We start from the raw sequence: 18654 nt of genomic DNA on the forward strand, positions 1-18654 counted from the left end.
AAATCACCTGAATTCTTTATGAACCCACAGCAAATCTTCACATCCCAAATGTTTTATGTGGTGTCCCAGGTATATTAGTTACCTATTACTGTGTAACAAATTACCTCCAAAACCTGGTGTCTTATTACAACAATTATTATCTCAAAGTATCTATGGGTCATGAATCTGGACAAGGCTGACTGGGTTCTCTGGCTGAAGGTGTCTCTCATACAACATGTTATCTTGGGCTTTAGTCATTTCAAGGCTTGATGAGGGACAGAACTGCTTCCAGGCTCAACTACAGAACTGTAGACAGGCCTCAGATGATCCACTTCCAAGCTCCCTTCGGTGGCTGTGGGCAGGCCTCATATCCTCACTGGATGGAGACATCTTTTCCTTCCCACAAGTCTCCACAACAGGACAGTTTCCTTCCCCCAGGGCAAATTCTCCAAAAAGGAGAGAGTAAGAGATGGCAAGCAAGACGGAAATTATAGTCTTTTTAAAGTAACCTAATGTCGACAGTGACATTATATTACTTTTGCACTATTCCTGTTCCTTGAAGTTGAGTCACTAGGTCTGGCCCACACTCAACAGCAGATAATTATATAAAGCTGTGAACATCACGAGTCAGAGATCACTGGGGCTCCTTTTAGAGACAGCCTGCCACATAAACTAAGACTAGACCATAAGAGGAATATTATTATTATCCTTAGTATTACAGTCTAACTCCTTGATAGCATACTTCCATAGTAATTTACATTTTTCAGAGTATTACAGAAAAAGCTTACCATACTGAAATTGGATGACATTTCATCAGTAGAGAAATTGGGCATGTGTGAAATTCATCAATGGAATCGACGGACACCTAGAATCTGACAAATGCTTATGTTTTGGGCTCTGGGGTGTGGGCAGTAAAGTTGTAGTGGATCCATCTTAATAAAGTATAAAGAAGTGTCGATGTTCTTGTATATATACTTTGCAGTATGACTTGGCTGAAAAGTCAGGTCTGTGACGTTGGGACTAGATGAAGCTAACTTCACCTCAAGGTGGTTGAGCCAGTGACCTTGGCCTCATAAACCTATTAATCAACTGAGTCCTTGATCCTAATGCTAACAATGCCTGAGTGCATTGTGACTGTATAGTATCTGGGTAAGGGGCCACTAATATTAAAGTGTAAAAAATGTGAAAGTGATAAAGAACATGGTTTATGACTTCTTTGGGAAAATATTTCCTAAATGTATTATATTAAAATTATCTGAACTCTGCTGAACACCTAAATTCCAAATGTCTGATAAATGAAAACCACCATTCAAAATTATATTATTCATCAATTTCATGACAAATCCACTGGCTCTCGACTGACAATATAAGGATTACTTATACTAATAAAGGGAATTGGCTGAAGCTACCACAGACAGCCTTGTCTCTTGAGAGCTTTTAAAAAGCCCTGTCTGATGAATAGGTCACTTGTCTGTTAATAAAGTGACATACTGCATGGGGCTATGCACAAACACTTTTAATATTGAATTTTTAGCTTTTCCATTTGTTCGTTTTGTAACTCTAGGAAACGTTCCCTAAACTTTCCGAAATGTGGTTTCCTCGCCTGTGAAGGATGATGTCTGATGGCAGCCATGCGAATGTGCCTCCCAGAGCCCTCCATGACAGGCACACCAGGCCAAAGACCCCGGCAGCTATATTTTGAAACCCTTGGCTGCGTTTGCATGGAGGCCATTTCTCCCATGTGTTGTTCCCATCAAATGACAGAAGGTGATAGGGCACTAAGTCGTTTTCCTGGGACACACGGGATTCCTTTGCTGGCAAATTTTGACCTGAAATCTCCCCAACTGCTTTGCCAAATCTTCCTCAGGCTGTTCGGTATTCTAGGATCTTTCCACCCAACTTCTCTCCCTTTCTCTTCTCTCAGGCACAGACTTGACACGGTAGTCTGTGCGTTCCCAGCCTTTACATGCTCCCTTCTGTGTTAGCCATGTCCTTTTATTTTCTGTGTGCTGAGATTTTGACATGTTGGGACTTGGCTGACTTCAGAGGGCATGACCCTCCCAGGGCTAGGCAATTCCCAGAGACAATAAACTGGCTCTTGAGCATGTCTTTCAAATGTAAACCCACCAATCCTTGCTCCCAACATCCAATCACCTCCTTATTGGGTTTTCACACTCCAAGTCACCATTCACTGGTCTCAATCACCTGAAGGCCAGGTACCAAACAACTAAGGATGTCCCCTATGCCCCTGGAGCCCACCGAAATTATCCAAACTGGCCATTCAGAAACCTGAATTCCTCACCTCCACCTAGTTCTTCCTGCAGAAACCAGAGTGAAGGCTTTTGCCCACATTCTCTTCAGCTCCCTCTGTCTCCTGACCAATCTTAGTGCTTACCCGTGTGGTGCCACATGCCACCTACTTATAGGAAACTGTGTCATCTCCACGTCTGTGTGTCTTACCATACCTTATTAAAACAAATCCTGGGTACCTTTAAAATGTCTTTCTATTTTTTTTTTCCATATAGGCATTTTCCCTGATTACTTTCTTGCACATTTAATCCCTCCTTGGTGTCTGCTTCTTAGAGGACCTGGACTAATTCACAGTGCCTGCTAAAAATGTTATTTTCAGCAATCAGTGAAAGGAGGGGTCTGGAGTAGGGGCCGGTGCACAGATCATGTGTCTCCAGGGTAGGAGGAAAAGTCCATCTTGCCCCAGCTTTTGATTGTTTTATTAGAGGAAATCAAAACTTTCTAAATGTTCATTCAAAATTTTAAAACATGCAGTGGAGATCAAACAAAATATCTAAAGGTTGAATGTTACTCGTGGGCAACATAGAGAAAAAAAAAAAAAGAAGAAGAAGAGGAAGAAGAAAGAAAAGAAAAAATTGGGCAAAGTAAGAATGTAGAACTCCAGGCAGGGAAAATCTTAACCAACAAAGGCTGGCGAGTGAGAGCACCCATGGTTCACATGGAGAACATCCTCCAGGAAGACTAGAGGTAGGAGGTGTTGGTGAAACAAAGGTTGGAGTGACTGGAGAGATCAGCAGAACCCAGATAAAGAGAGGTCTTGTCAACCACGTATGGAATTCTGACTCCGATCTTCAAAGGGTTTTAAGCAGTGGAATTAGATAGTAAGATTCATCCTTCATAAAATGCCATATAGATGCTTTGGTGAGTGCTGTGAAGTGTGTAAACCTGATGATTCACAGACCTGTACCCCTGGGGATAAAAATATATGTTTATAAAAAATAAAAAATTTAAACAAAAAAAAATGCCATATAGAAAAAGAATTTTTCTGGCTGCAATATATAAAAGGAATTTTAGCATGTCATGCCTTAATTAAATTAGAAACCATTTCTCTCATCTCTTCAAAGGTATCAATTTTTTGTGACATTATGATAATAAAATGTGCTTCAACTCACGCCGTTGGGCCATCTCTACTCCTGTCCCCCTCTCTGAAACCCAGTCCCCACCGCCAACCTGACAATTAACTGGAAAAAACTCCATGAGTAGTAAAGACAGCCCACCATAGGAAAGAGAAAACACACACACACACACACACACACACACACACACACACACGGCATTAATTATTTACTGCTGCAAAACGATTATCCCTAAATTTAGCACCTTAAAAATAAAACAAAACCTGGTGATTCACAGACCTGTACCCCTGGGGATAAAAATATATGTTTATAAAAAATAAAAAAAAAAAAAAATAAAAAAAAAATAAAAATACATGCTCAGAAAAAAAAAAATAAATAAAATAAAACAAATATTATTACCTCACAGTTTTTGTGAGTCAGAAATTCAGGAACAGGTTTGCTGAATGGTTTTGGCTCAGGACTGGAACTAGAGGATCCATGTCCCAGATGGCTCACTCACTAGCTACTGCTAGGAGGCCTCGGTTCTTCCCATGTGGACCTCCTCATAGGATGGCTGGAGGGACTTTGTAACATATTTGAAACTGGATACCACTCCAATCTTGAGATGCCTTGCTATTGTTGTTAAAAACCTTTATAGCTTTTGAATATAACCAGAGGAAGGAGGACAAGTTGAGAGATAGAGATTTGAATGGCTTGACAGTGAGTCAAGTGTCCCAGATTTAAGCAAAAAATCACTATGTTTATCTAAACTCACATGGAGGGAAGCCTGAGTGGCTCAGTTAGTTAAGCATCTGCTTTTGGCTCAGGTCATGATCCCAGAGTCTTGGAACCAAGTCCTACATCAGGCTCCTTGCCCGGCAGAAAGCCTGCTTCTCCCATTGCCTGCCACTCCCCTGCTAGTGCTTGCTTTCTTGCTCTCTCTGACAAAATAAAATAAAATAAAATCTTAACCAAAAATAATAAACAAACAAACAAACTCACATGGAATCATCTGAATAGAGTTATGTACCAGAAGACAATATGAGGACTCAGAATCTATAATCAAAACCAGTTCTAGAATGAACTTCTATTTTGTACAGGTGAGTCTTCTTAGCTGTCATAATTGGTGAAACAGATACATGGTACTAAGGAATGTGGGCTAGCTAAAACTTATCTATGGTCCCGAAAAGATTCATGGGAGACTAGTTTTAGCTTAAAGAATTACCCCGAGATCATCTCACTTCTAGATGTACTATAATCTACTCATCTATCTGGGCAACCAAGAATGTTCCAAAATGTTATAGTAATACCAATATGCATGAATTCCTAGAAACCCAAGAGAACCAAATAATAACCTGAGTGTCATTTACCTAAGATATTTACCTAAATAAAATCATATAATGGAATTCTCAATTGTATTATGATTCTTTGCTTAAAGACAGAGAAATTGAGAGACAAGAACACTTGTATAGAAAAGTATAATTCACAATGAGACTCCGAGTTCAAAGTTAATATCATATCTACATTGGTAAATCATATGAAAGATTAATGATGAATCAAAAATTTAACATTACAAATAAGCTGAACTGCCAGGGTAATCCCCCCCTCCAAATAGGCGGCTTTCTGCATAAAAATTTTGGAAGCATGAAAAAAAATAAGTTATTATTTCTCAAAAACAAACAAACAAACAAACCCATTCACATTAAGTATGATGGGATTGCACATCTTTTTAGCACAAAACCTAGACAAAATGACATGTTAGCATTTGTAAAATACGCATGAACTTAGTTAAAATTTAAATGAAAAATAAAATACAGGTAACAAAGTTTACAGTTTCTCACTGAACACAACCTAAGAAATCACATAAACGTCTTTGGTTATGTTTTCTGCATCCACAGAAAATTACTATGTTTTCTGTCTTAAATTCCTGCTCTTTCAGCTTTTTCAGAAATGCTTTGCATTGAACTGAAAATGTATTTATAATATCCATCCAAGTGAAAATTGCACCGGACAACTTAAACAGTCAAGACTGTCTTCCATAAATCTAATTAAAATTCTTCACTTCTATTTTAATGTTCCCTGACATGTCTTTGTAGATCTTCCTTTATCACCCTCTGTGTATCTAGACTTTGTTCAGCTACATCATGAATTTTCCCCATTGCATTCACTTTTGTGCAACAAATGAACCTGGTCATATCCATGTCTATGCCATAGCTGAGTCATGTTTGTGCCATCATAATTATGTAGAAATATTTGAAAACCAGAGAAATTCTGCTTCTAATCTCGGGTCCCCTACCTTTTTCTGGCTGGGAAGTCTTGGACACAATTTGGGAGACTCATTTTCCTCATTGTAAGAGTCAATAAAATTCATTTTGAAAGGAAAGGATTAAATGAGACAATGTGTTGAGCACACAGATAAAAAATATATAATAATACAAAATAATATTATAAATAGTAGTGCCCTTCAGCTCCTTCTTTCCTCAATGGCCTACTTGTTTTTTTACCTGCACTCTGGCCACTGATTCTTTTATATCAAGAAGAGAGAAAATATAATTCAGCAATACATACATTTTTTGAGTTATTTCACTGATCACTGATGGTGATGAACTTCACATAAAGATCATAAGATGTATCATGAAAAATTGGAAAGATTGATCCATCATTTAATTTATTAGAGTAATGGAGTAACAATATTGGAAACCAAATTAAGATTTGCTGTGACTGATTTTAAAGGGGTGTTAGAAAAAAAGAACTTTTTTTCATTTAATCTCTCTTAAAAACCAGTTAAGTCAATTTCCTTAAGTTCATGAAAGCCAAAAGGGCTTACAGGTTCATTTCCACGCTCTGATAAAGAAAAATGTCACGTGTAAATAGAGAGGCTATTTCTTTGAGTGCAGGGACGTGTAGGAAGAAACTAGATGATCCGTTCTACTACATGCAGTAAAGACATCAGTTTTTAAAAAGTCCCAAGTGATCATTCAACTCTTCCCTAAATCTAAAATGAAAATAAAACACATTCTCTTCTAAAATCTCAATGGTCTCTGTTCTCAAAAGACACAGGAGAATATTTCAAACAAATAGCTGACATTATATTAGCATCAGGTGGAAAATAGTCAGGTGAGTAAAATTCAAATAAGCCTGGGATAATTAAAGACTATTCTTTCTCTTTCTCTGTCCTTCCTGGAAAGCCAGACTATACACGACTTCACTAAATGCATCATGCCCATAATAGAATACATTGCCAAGTGCTCAAATACGTTGATGTAATTCATCTTAATTAATTAATTATCTTAAAAATTCCCTCTCACTATTTTGATATTCAGAGTCCTGTCTTCCTTTTAATGAAGGGTTAGGCTGGGGACCTGTTTCGGGCACCTTTCTTCTTTCACTCAACAGGGCATTTTGGGGCCATCTACCTGTGCTTCAGGCACTGGGAGAAATAAATGTGGAAAACATGGATGCTGCACTAGGAAATTAAAAATCTATCTGAGGATACAAAATAAAGAGAAAACCCTAGAATATCAGGCATATTTCACCCTTTACTTCTTGTCTGAGAATTGCCAGATTATTGTTTCCTTGCTTGGAAATTAATTATTACTCTTTATTAAGTAGGGAAATAAAATACAGAAAATGACTAGGGATGTCTGTGAAGTCTATGAACGGCTAACACTTCTCTTACAGGGACACAAAAAGTCAAGGGTACATTGATTTAACAAGCACAGTTGGTGTTGAGGAGAGAGAGTATCTGGAAAGGAAGCAAATGCAAATACATTTTTGATGGACTTTATAAATGAATAGGAATGAAAGTGATTCACAGTTAGGAAATAATATAAAGAACATAATTACACTTTCTGATGCCTAAGCCTAAAATAATTTGGAAATGTAATATCGTCTCTTAAGATTGTTGGTAACTAAATCCGTGCTCACTGCATGACGCTTTTGCTACATGAACTTGACACATGATAATACAAAATAGTTAAGGCCCTAACCATTTTTACACTAACATCTATTTATTCATACTAAGAAATTCAAACCAGTCCAACATAGACCTTCACAATGGCAGTCCCCTTAACAGCAGCTTTTTCCTGTTCAGTTGGGCTTTGCACACAGCAATTTACATTGTAATTTCCACACAGCTGCCATTCACCTCTGTTTGATCAGTGGGAAATCAAGAACCAATAGTGGTGATAACCAAACAAAGAAAAGCAGAGCTTGATACGGGGGTGATGTAACTCGATCTTGTCTTATGATACACACTGGCTATTATCACTTGGTCTGGGTTAAATGCTTTTAATGAGGAGCTGATCCAGTGGGGTAGTGTTGGATAACGGAGAAAAAGGAGGGAGGGAAAGCTGTTACATGCCCTCATCTCAAATGACAGCTAGATGTATTCTCACAAGCTCACTGAAAAAGAATAATAGAATCTGGTCTGGTAAGCGGTTAAAAACCTATGGACTAGGACTCAGCTGTTTGATTAAATTGGACTTAAAAAGAACTGATGAGAAGAAATATCACTTTTTGGGGAAAAAAAAGCAAACTTCTTATAAGGTCAGCTTTAGGCAGGATTCAAGACTAGTTTTTTGTTTTAGTTTTTTTTTTTTAATAAAAGTCATATTAACTCCTAGTGCACATCCATTAAAAGTTGAAGTTGATAGAAAGAACTAGGCTTATCCCCATAAGAATCTCTCTCTCTCTCTCACACACACACATCACCACCACCACCATCATCATCATCATCATCATCATCATCACCATGTGAATAAATCTCTTTGAACACAGTGAGGCCTCAGCATCAGACACTATGTAAGATTCTGAAAAGCCCCATTGAAGACTTGTGGGCTGATAAGGGCAAGAAGTTGCCCCCATACCCTACCCCAAGACCCAGGTTGGTTCATCCCATGGCTAGAGTGGAAGATGGTGCCTCCTAGCGTCCCACAGCCTACTCCAGCCAGGCATGTGGCCCCTCCGGAAAACTGAGGCCCAGCATGACCCCCCAAAACCCCACAATACCCTCAGGTTCCCTTGAAAATTCCGTGTTGCTAGTTCCGGTACAAGAACAGATACAAATTAAAAATCAGAAACATTAATTCTTTCTGTTGAAAATGGAGGGGGGCAGGATTTCTATACCCTCAGTTTTCTGAAAGCATTTACCTTGGAAAACTTACCATTGAAAGTGTTTTCACATCTCTTCGAAATGTATAGAAATCCTTTTGAAGATCATCTTCAAATGAGCCCTTTTGGGATCATCTTTCTCAAAGACCCAGGGGTTATCCCTGAGGTGGGAGCATCTAGGGAGATGGTACCTCTGTCTCCCAGTTTCTGTGGGGCCTCAGGAGTCTAACTGCAGGGATGCCTTGCTCCAAGTTGCAAAACAAAACTACCTACAGTCAGAAAGCACAAAAAGTTTGTTTTTCCTCTGGATAAAGCCAATTAGCTAACAAAGCTGTTCATTCATCCCAATTACCAGGAGAATTTAGGATGAACTCCATGTGGCAAGTGGTGTTACCATTCCTCTCACTGGAGGACTTATCACTGTTCAGCATGAAAACACATATGTAATGGGCAATATCTGCTTGGCCAAATAAAAAGGGACATTTTTTTTTCCTGTCTTTGCACTCTCTTAGCAGATGGCCGGTGATGCACATCACATTCTGATTTCATGCTTATTCAATAATAAAAGTGTTTTCTTTCTCCACTACCTTTGGGGAGAGGATTTCTGAGCTGGGAGAAGATTTTGTTCTTGATTATACTTCTCTAACCCAGGTGGAGTTCAATTGACCACCCAGGGATCCGGAGTTTCAGTGGGAAGCCATTAGCTGTGATTATAGCACTAAAATGTTTATTTATTCCTGCCCTGAACCCACCCCACTTTTCCCTTGCCTCAGAGTGGGGGAGATTTGAAGCAGTTCCTCTTGTCCTAAGGATGTACAAATAGCCAGCAGCTTCCGTGTTGCCTTTAGACAGCAGCTGTGTTAGCCTCCTGAAGGTCAGCTTTTACGGTTATTTATTTATTCATTCATTTATTTATTTCTAAAGATTTTGTTTACTCATTTGAGAGAGAGAAGAGAGAGCATAAGCAGGGGGGAACTGCAGAGGGAGAGGGAGAAGCAGACTCCCCACCGAGCAGAGAGGATCCCAGAATCCTGAAATTAGGACTTGAGCTCCCCAGGCACCACTATGGAGTCATTTATGAGCTAAAAAATTTTTTTAAATGAAAACTTTGCTATTGTTAAAATTTTCTTGGAAGTCAAATTTTTGTTCTGGATAAATCATACCCCAGATTTTAAAAGAAAACAAGTATAACAACCACCGTCACCCAACAAGTTTCAGATCTATTGCTCAGATCAAATAGAGAAACATGTTTTCTTCTTCTCTTTCTCTTTTTTAATTGTAGTAAAAAAAGAAAACACATAATATGAGATCTACTCTCAACAAATTTGAAGTGTACAGTGTGGTATTGTATACACATTGTTGTACAGCAGGTCTATAGAACATTTGCATCCTACATAACTGAAACTCTGTACCCACGGAACAATAACTCCCCATTTCCCCTTCCTGCAGCCCCTGGTGACCACCATTCTATTCTTTCTATGAGTGTGATTACTTTAAAAATCTCATGTAAGTAGAATCATGCAGTGTGTACCTTTCTGTGGCTGGCTTATTTCACTTAGCATAATGTCCTCAAGATTCACTATATGATAGGTTCCATCTTTTTTAAAGCTGACTAATATTCCATTCTATTTATATATCATATTTCTTTTAGCTATTCATCCATCAATGGACATTTAGGGTTTTTTCCCCCACTTCTTGGCTATTAAATATATTGCTTTAGTGAGCATAGGAGTGCAAATGTCTCTTTGAGAACCTGTTTCCAATTCTATTGAGTAAGTGCTCACAAGTAGGACCATTGGATCATAGGGCATTTCCACTTTATTTTGTTGGGGAAGCTCTGGACTGTTTTCCATAGTGGCTGCATCATTTTACATTTTTATCAATGGTACATAAGGATTCCAATTTCTCACATCTTTCCCAGGACTTGTTATTTTCTGTAATTTTCTTAATGGCCATCCTAAACAGGTATGAGGTAGTAACTCCCTGTGGTTTTGATTTGCATTTTCCTAATGGTTAGTGCTGTTGAGCACCTTTTCATGCTGTTGTTTGTATGTCTTCTTTGAGAAATGTCTATTCAGGTTCTTTGCCTATTTCTTTAAATCAAGGTTTTCCGGGTGTTTGTTTGTTTGTTTTGCTATTGAGTTGTTGGGGTTCCTTATATATTTTGAATGTTAGCCTTCATCAGATATATGGTTTACAAATATTTTTCCCTTTCCATAGATTGTCTTTTCAAGTCTGTTGTTCTTTTGATATGCAGAAGTTTTTTCATTTGATATAGCCCTACTTGTTTATTTTTGCTTTTGTTGCCTATATTTTTGGTGTCATATCCAAGAAATCATCGTCAAGACCAATGTCATCAAACGTTGTCCCTATGTTTTCTTCTAGGAATTTTATAGTTTCAGGTCTTACTCCCAAGTTTTTCACTCACTTTGAGTTAATTTTTTATGTATTGTAACATAAGGGTCCTATAAAGATTTATCTCCAGGATGCAAGGGTGGTTCGATATATGTAAGTCAATCAATACAGCAAACCACATTAATAGACTATAGGATAAAAATCACACATCATTTCAAGAGATACAGAAAAAAAAATCTGACAAAATTCAACACTCCTTAATGACAAAACACTTAACAAACTAGGAATAGAAGGAAATTACCTCAACATAGTAAGGATCACATATGAAAAACTCACACTAAATCTCACTCAATAGTAGAAAAATTGAGAGCTTTCCTCTAAGAACAGGAACAAGGTAAGAATGCCAACTTTTGACATATCTATTCAAGACAGTATTGAAATTCCTAGCTAGAGCATTTAGGCAAGAAAAAGAAATAAAAGGAATCCAGATCAGAAAAGAAGAAGTAAAATTATCTGTTTGCAGATAGCATTATCTTATATGCAGAAAACCTTACAGATGTCACACACAAACACACACACATACACATACACACACACACAAAACCCAAGAACTACGGAATGAATTCAACAAAGTGGCAAATACAAAACCAGCATTTGTTTATATATTTAATATTTTATACATATTTAATATATGTATAACATATGTATAACAGTTAACATATTATATATGTTTATATATATAAACCAGTTATATATTTTAACAATGAACTATCTTTAAAGGAAATTTTTAAGAATGAATCATCAAAAAGAATAAAATACATGCAAATAAATTTAATCAAAGAGGTAAAGGCTTATACAATAAAAACTACGAAAAGTTTCTCAAAGAAACTAAGGACACAAATAAATAGAAATAAACGTTCTCCCTTCGGAATGACGCATGTTGTTACCATATATGTTCAATAACCCCACTGTAAACATATCCTTAGCTTGTTCTGACCACAGTCATTTACATGTTAATAGACTCACTTTGCAGTTGTCAGTGGGTAAAAAAGCAATGTCTGGATGGATTCAGTAGGTTAGCTGAGGGGGCTTGAAGAGAACCTAAAAAGTAATAACAAAGGAACTGGGAAACAAAAAATCTGGGGAAGGTACTGAATGTTAGGAAAAATAGAATTAACAAAAACGGATCCAATAAAATCACTGCAGAAAAGTAAGATTTTCAGGACATTTTAAAACAAGGATTCAAAGATTGAAGATAGCTCATTAAAGGTATCAAGAGGTAGGTTATGAGATTTACCAATTGCTTGAACCAGGAGTTATTACAGAAGTCAATTCAGAAATTGTCAGGAGAAGGAGCAGTGACAGGTATTATCTAAACGAATCAAGCCCAAGAAAAGAAAATCAACCTTATATAATAACATGATTTCTGATAATACTGTCCACTTAAATTTGCCTGCTTCCGTGTAGTTTGCCCACAAAGGAGTCTTATTCACTTGCAAAGTAACTACTATGCACTGTACAGTTAGCTGAGGTGGTTGCTGCTTTCAGAAAGCCATTCAAAAGGGAAGTTGAGGCCCTGTTCCTCAGATCTGAAGAAGCAAGATATCCTTTGTCCCTTGAATGCTGCTTTTAGAAGAAACCAGTCACAGAGATGGATGCTCCTAAAGAAAAGTGTTTTCAGACACTTGACCTCTTTATCTACTAGGCCATATTTGTGTCCACAGTGTCCATGGTCTTATACACAGATGTTATTGTTAACCATAGAACTCAGTGTGTCAGGAAGAGAGTATGAAAGTCAACCTCTCCTATTATTGCCAAGTCTGATAAGGAAGGGACACTATGTGCCAAAAGGTAGTACAGGGAGACTACAGTTATAGTCAGAGACATGGTCTCTTGTCTTACCCCTTGAAGAAATCCCTCAATAGGAAAACAAAATGGAGTCTCTTGAACTGTTCTTTCCAGCATGCTCAGAGCCAGTGAAGTTAATGGAGGCATCATAAAAACAGTGTAATATACATGTTTCTCAAACATTGAGGGTTTGTCTAACTTAGGAAGCTATGAAAGTAAATATTGTATAATCGAACCAACATTTGTTGTTTATGTCTGGGGCAAATTGAAATCTATTCATGAAAGGATTTTCTAACTGCTTAAGAATCATTGATAGGCAATTGGGTCTCTTATGACACGTGTTTGTTAGAGATACTGTCTGACTTCCCGGTTTCTCTTAAGAAAGGCCTTAGAGAAAACACAAACTGCCATACTTGAAACTCTCCAACTGTGCTTTATTCATCATGCTAGCTACCTTACTATTTCCAAAGTTTTAATTCCAATGATTTATGTTCTAGGGAGAGAGCTTTTGCAGTTAGCAACTCTTTAAGAAGAGTAAGTGGTGCTGAGAAAGCATGTTGCTTATTTGACATGTGGGTTTTATAACTCTGGTGGTATTTTTTTAAAATATCGTATCCATTGGTTCACAAAGAAGTGATATTGGAGAAGCAGCTTGTAGCACTCTATCAATGAGCATGAGATAGTGATTATTATTCAGTTTGTGATGGTGCCATGAACCTCTGTAGAAAGAACTACCCCTCATTTTCAGTCATGAGGAAAAGATATCGATGTTCTTGAAGAGGACATTTTAATAATACTTTCATTATGCAGTTGAAATATATCTTGTCCTCTTCAAATATTTTTCTACACTGTCTCATTTGACTCTCAAACCAACTTTTTAAGATAGATGAGTAATTGTGACCTCTGTTTTATAGGTAATAACAGCAACTGACTTTTACACTGAACTTCCTGGTTAATAGAGTGTCTTACTGTCTCCTTCACAGCTACATCTAAGGTAGGCAGTACACTTCTTACTTTCTCAGGCTCAGGTTTGCTGACAAAGACACTAGGGCTCAGAAAGATTGCTCACACAGCAAGTCCCCGGGTGTTTGTCCTCATCACTGCTCCTATAAGGGGCACCATTATCTCCGCTGGGAATTCTTTGAAGGATGACAGAAATATTTATCAACAGTAGTTTACATAACTTCAAACCTATTTAGAACTCTTCACTAAAGCAAACATTATCAGAAACTCCAAGCAGTGTCCCAATAATCCGTAGCAAGATTGATGAATCATTCCAAGTATGAGCACCAAACTTGTTAGATGTCGGTCCTCAGGCAGAAATCTTCTTGGTAGCCAATAATGGCTTCTCCAATCTAAATGCTCATAAATATATGAATAGTACAAAAAAACTCTACCTTTCCAGGATTCTCTAGAGAAAGACTTATCAATAACAAAATCCAAGACCAGCCTAGATTCATAGTTTGCCTGTATTTAATGTAAAATATATGATCTTAGGAGTAGATGATATTTGCTCCCTAGAGAAGGTTGTGGTATATCACATGAGGGTCATGCTTTGGTGTATGTCCTGAACTCACATAGCAGACGTTAACACTTGCCCTACTACTCCCTCAACCAACAAATATTTGATAAATTTCTACTACTAGCAGTTGCAGTACCAAACATGTAAAAGATTTAAGAATTAATGAGACAGGATCCTTGAATTGTTAAGAGGACGAAGAGAGCATATGTTTGAAAAACATTCAGCATTCTATAAATACTTATTAAGTAACTATTAAACACAACCCCTGCCTTCATGGAATTTATAAACCCTAAATAAATAAGATGGTTCTACATGAATAGTAGTAATTATTATATCATCATGTATTGCTAGTGATCATATTTATGACAATAATTTAATTTATAAACTAATATTCAGATTCTACTCCTTTTCATCAGTACTAAAAAAACATAGTAAGGAACTAATTAATATCAATGCACAAGATTTCATGAATCTTTTCTTTTCTTTTTTTTTCCCCCATTGTATCTTTTCAAAATACCAACCTAGGTCCTGAGACTACATCTAAAGGTATTGATTTTTTTTTTTTTTTTAGTTTAAAAGCAGATTTTTTGCAGTGGGTCCTTGGATTAAATTCAATCTCTTCATTGTTATTTTCATAGTGTATTGTATTAGAACTTGAAAATACATTTATTTCATCTCTTGGCTATTGCTTAGCAGCAAGAGATTTTTTTTTTTTCTTCCTGCCCTTCACATGTATTTGCTTCGGCAATCATGAGTGTGAGAGCCCCGCGTGAGGAATGATGGCCCAAGGAGTGGGGATGTGGGTGGGATGGAGGAGTGAGAGTTCCCCCTTGGTTAGGAAATGTGCTTGTAACTGAAAGTAGGTGTAGGGGTTAAGGCTGGCCATAGATGCACAAATGAGTAGGAAATAAGTATAAGGAAGAACAACTAAGAAAAGATGAGAAATATTGCAGCTAGATTTCCCTAATACAACACCAGGCCCAGAAAAATGAAAACATTCCATCAACCATCAACCGATTATCAGGAGACTGTTTCTACACATGCCCCTTGACCACTGCCTAACTCACAGACCTCGTCTTTGAGCCAGCCAGTGACGACGGCGTGTGCCAACTCTAAAACTGTGCATGATCGCTGTGTTTCTAGCTGAATTGTGTGAGAGCTGGAGCTCAACCTCTCTGGGAAAGGCGTGCGCCACGTGGGGACAGATGCGGGGCGGGGGCCGGGTGGGGGGGAGGTGAGGAACTGCTATGCTTTGTTAGTGGATGGGGGCTATAGTCACATTTAGGTCAAGCCAATGTGCTTTTTATTATACTTCTAAGTCCCCCCAAATTAATTACAAGCCCTAATCATTCCTTTCTTCAATGAGTGAAGGGAAAAAAGGGGGATCATTTTTTAGTCATACTCTACACCATCTACACACACACACACTTTGGCTTTAGTGGAGGAGATCTCTCTCTCCCCAGATGTTGTTTCCTAATTGACAACCCAGATAAGCCCTCTCCTTCACTTGAGCCCTCTAAGCTTTGCTCCTGCTGCCCTGCCTTCACACTTATATTTCCTTGATGTCTTTCCCACTTGGAATTGCGCCCTGAATATGCATTTGACTCAATCTGACCTTATGAAATGTTTAGATAAATTTTGACTTTCTGTTAGATATCCTGAATTTCCTCTGACTTCTTCTCTGTCTTAACTACTAATAATCACCTCTCCCTAAAACATACACACACACACACACATACACACCCCCACCCAAAACATGCACACAGACACACCCAATACACAGACCAAGAACAGTCTCAAATTTTCTGCATCCTGGGATTGTTTTGATGCCATTATTGTCCTCCTTACCATCTTGATCTGAATGTGACCCATTTGAAGTGCTGGCCAATTTTATAGCTCTGTTGAGTCACATTTTAAGCCTCATTACAGGGCCTAAAACGATTTGCATCGCCTCCTACTCTGAAATACAAGCTTTTTAAAAATAAAGTCTCACTATAAATAGAACTGCTCTGAAATTACATGTGGCACATAATTAAGTGGTGCACATTTAAGCACTCAGCTGTTTCGTAATTCTCCAGGACCTGATGGTGGTGCACTAGAATCCAGAAAATACACTGCCCTTATTCTGGGCACCACCAAACCAGCCAGCGAAGTAGCCACAGGTTTAGTTCATCAGGATGGGGTGTGAATCAGCAACACTTGAAAGCATGGGGCTGCACACCAAATGTGCTTCTTTTTCCACCTCGGAAGCATGGAGACATCTATGCCTAGAATCTTGGCTGTGCAGTTGCCCCTCCTGATGAACAGGGCCTGACCTTTCCTCCTGCTGCAATAGGAGCCTACGCACCTGCTGATAAGCATCAGAAAAATTTACAGCTAGCATGGGAAGTGGAGATTCTCCCCAGGCAGAAAATCTACTGACACACAATGGGTTTTTCTGTCCTTGGCAAGCTTGAAATGCAGGCACAGTAGAAGAGCAAGTAACAGATAGAAGGAAAAGATGTCTGAAGTCTCTTACCTATGACAGGACCTGCAGCTCCCCTTGCCTCTGCAGAATGCCAGCCAAAGTTACATTAGTAGGCTGCTAGTGTGATACCATCAATATTTAAAGGAGGAAGGGGGCAGGCAGGAGGGAGGGAGGCTTGAGAAGTCATCTTTGTTTCTGAAAGAGACCAGAGAGTATCTTCTTTCCTCCTCTAGTGACTAAGATCTTCTGAGCCTTGAGACTGAATGCCAAGTCCTAAAGCAAGCCTTCTTGGGCAAGCATAGGAAGGCAAAAAGGAAGGGAAAGAATGCGGCAAGGAATAAAGGGGAAAAGATGAAAGAGAACAGAGCGAGAAGAGGAGAGGGGGAAGTGGAAGAGATGGGCGTGTGGCAAGAAAAAGAGAACAAAGCAAGAGAAAGAAGAAAGAGGAGAATTGATGATAAAATGCAAAAGCAGAACAGAAAGAAAGTGGAAGTAACCTGAGCACAATCAAGGAAACTTGCTCAGTTGTCCTGGAGGAAGATTGTCCCGCCTTCCCATCAAAGGGGGGGGAAATCGGATATGAATGATCATCTACCTCTGTGAACCCTGTTGGGTAGGGCAGTTTCAGGGGAGGTTCAACCTGTTCTGATCAAGGAACGGAAGTACAGAAACATTATTTTAGTGCTGAAAGGGAGTTCAGAGGCCCCTTAGTTCAATCTTCTATTTCATGTAATATTTCTCTATAACTTTTCAGATAAGCAGCTCTTCATCCTCTTCTGCATCTCTTAAAGGGAGAGGGTCATTTCCAGACAATTTGTTCCTATCCATTTCAGTTCATGCTCAGATTTAGAAGGTTCTTCCTTTTTGAACAGAAAACTGTTTCCTTCGAGCCTTCCAATGCTCTTATTTCTGCAGACACAAAGAGAGAGACTTGAAAAGAAACCAATAGGGAGCATGGGAGGGGAGGAGGGAGGGAAAGATAGCAGCAGATCATGTGGTAACTAAAAAGAATGCGTGAAGAAAAAAATGAATGAATAATAAAAAGGGACAGAAATTTTGACTGTGAAGGAAAAGGAAAATTGGAAACAAAAAGAAGGTATAAGAAGATACCTACCATAGAAGCAAGAGAGAAAGAAGTAAGAATGTGTTGTCAGGGCACCTGGGGGGCTCAGTGGGTTAAGCATCTGCGGTCGGCTCTGGTCATGATCTCAGGATCCTAGGATTGAATCCTGCTCTCTGCTCATCAGCGAGTCTGCTTCTCACTCTCCTGTGCTTTCCCTCTCTCTCTCTCAAATAAATAAATAAAATCTTGAAAAAAAAAAAAAAGAAGAAGAAGAAGAAGAAGAACGTGTTGTCATCTAATTAATTTTATTTTAATATTTCTCTGATGACTTTTATGTCTTTCCCAAAATGGAACTTTATTGTTCTGGAGAATAATAGTCATGTCATAGCTTAATTGTCTTTTTGTGTTGTAATTCCAAAAGTGTTAGTTTTCTCTAATTTTCCAGACACAGCCATAATCTCCACAATCCAGAGTTTGATTTAAGAATGATGAAGCTAAATTTGTGATTCTTCTGTCTAACATGGTCATTACACGGTTGGAGATACAGTAATTGCTTTTTGTTTTTCAAGTGTTTGATTTCTGTACTATAAATAAACTGAATGTTCTAGTTGTTCATAAACAACTTCCATCTGGGGTCCAAAATTATAATGGTTTTGGCTTGATATGTATTTATGTATTGCCAGCATCTGAAATCAATTAAAAAGAGAGATTTTACCTACTATTGACTTGTTCCTAGCCACATGTTCCTGAATTTCCAAATAATTTCAAAATGCCCTGTTTGTTCTTCCTTAGAGCAAATATATCTTTATGGAAACAATAGTGATTTTTAATTCCCTCGTTCGGCAGCAAAAAGAAGTCATGAGTATATATTATTACCATGGAGGAAATCTCACATATATTAGATTGAAAGAATCATGAGGACAATGGCTACATTAAGAGGATT

The sequence above is a fragment of the Mustela putorius genome, unplaced genomic scaffold (genome assembly GCF_011764305.1).
Source record: "Mustela putorius furo isolate JIRA1106 unplaced genomic scaffold, ASM1176430v1.1 tig00003853_pilon_pilon_pilon, whole genome shotgun sequence".
In the NCBI taxonomy this organism is placed as follows: Eukaryota; Metazoa; Chordata; class Mammalia; order Carnivora; family Mustelidae; genus Mustela; species Mustela putorius.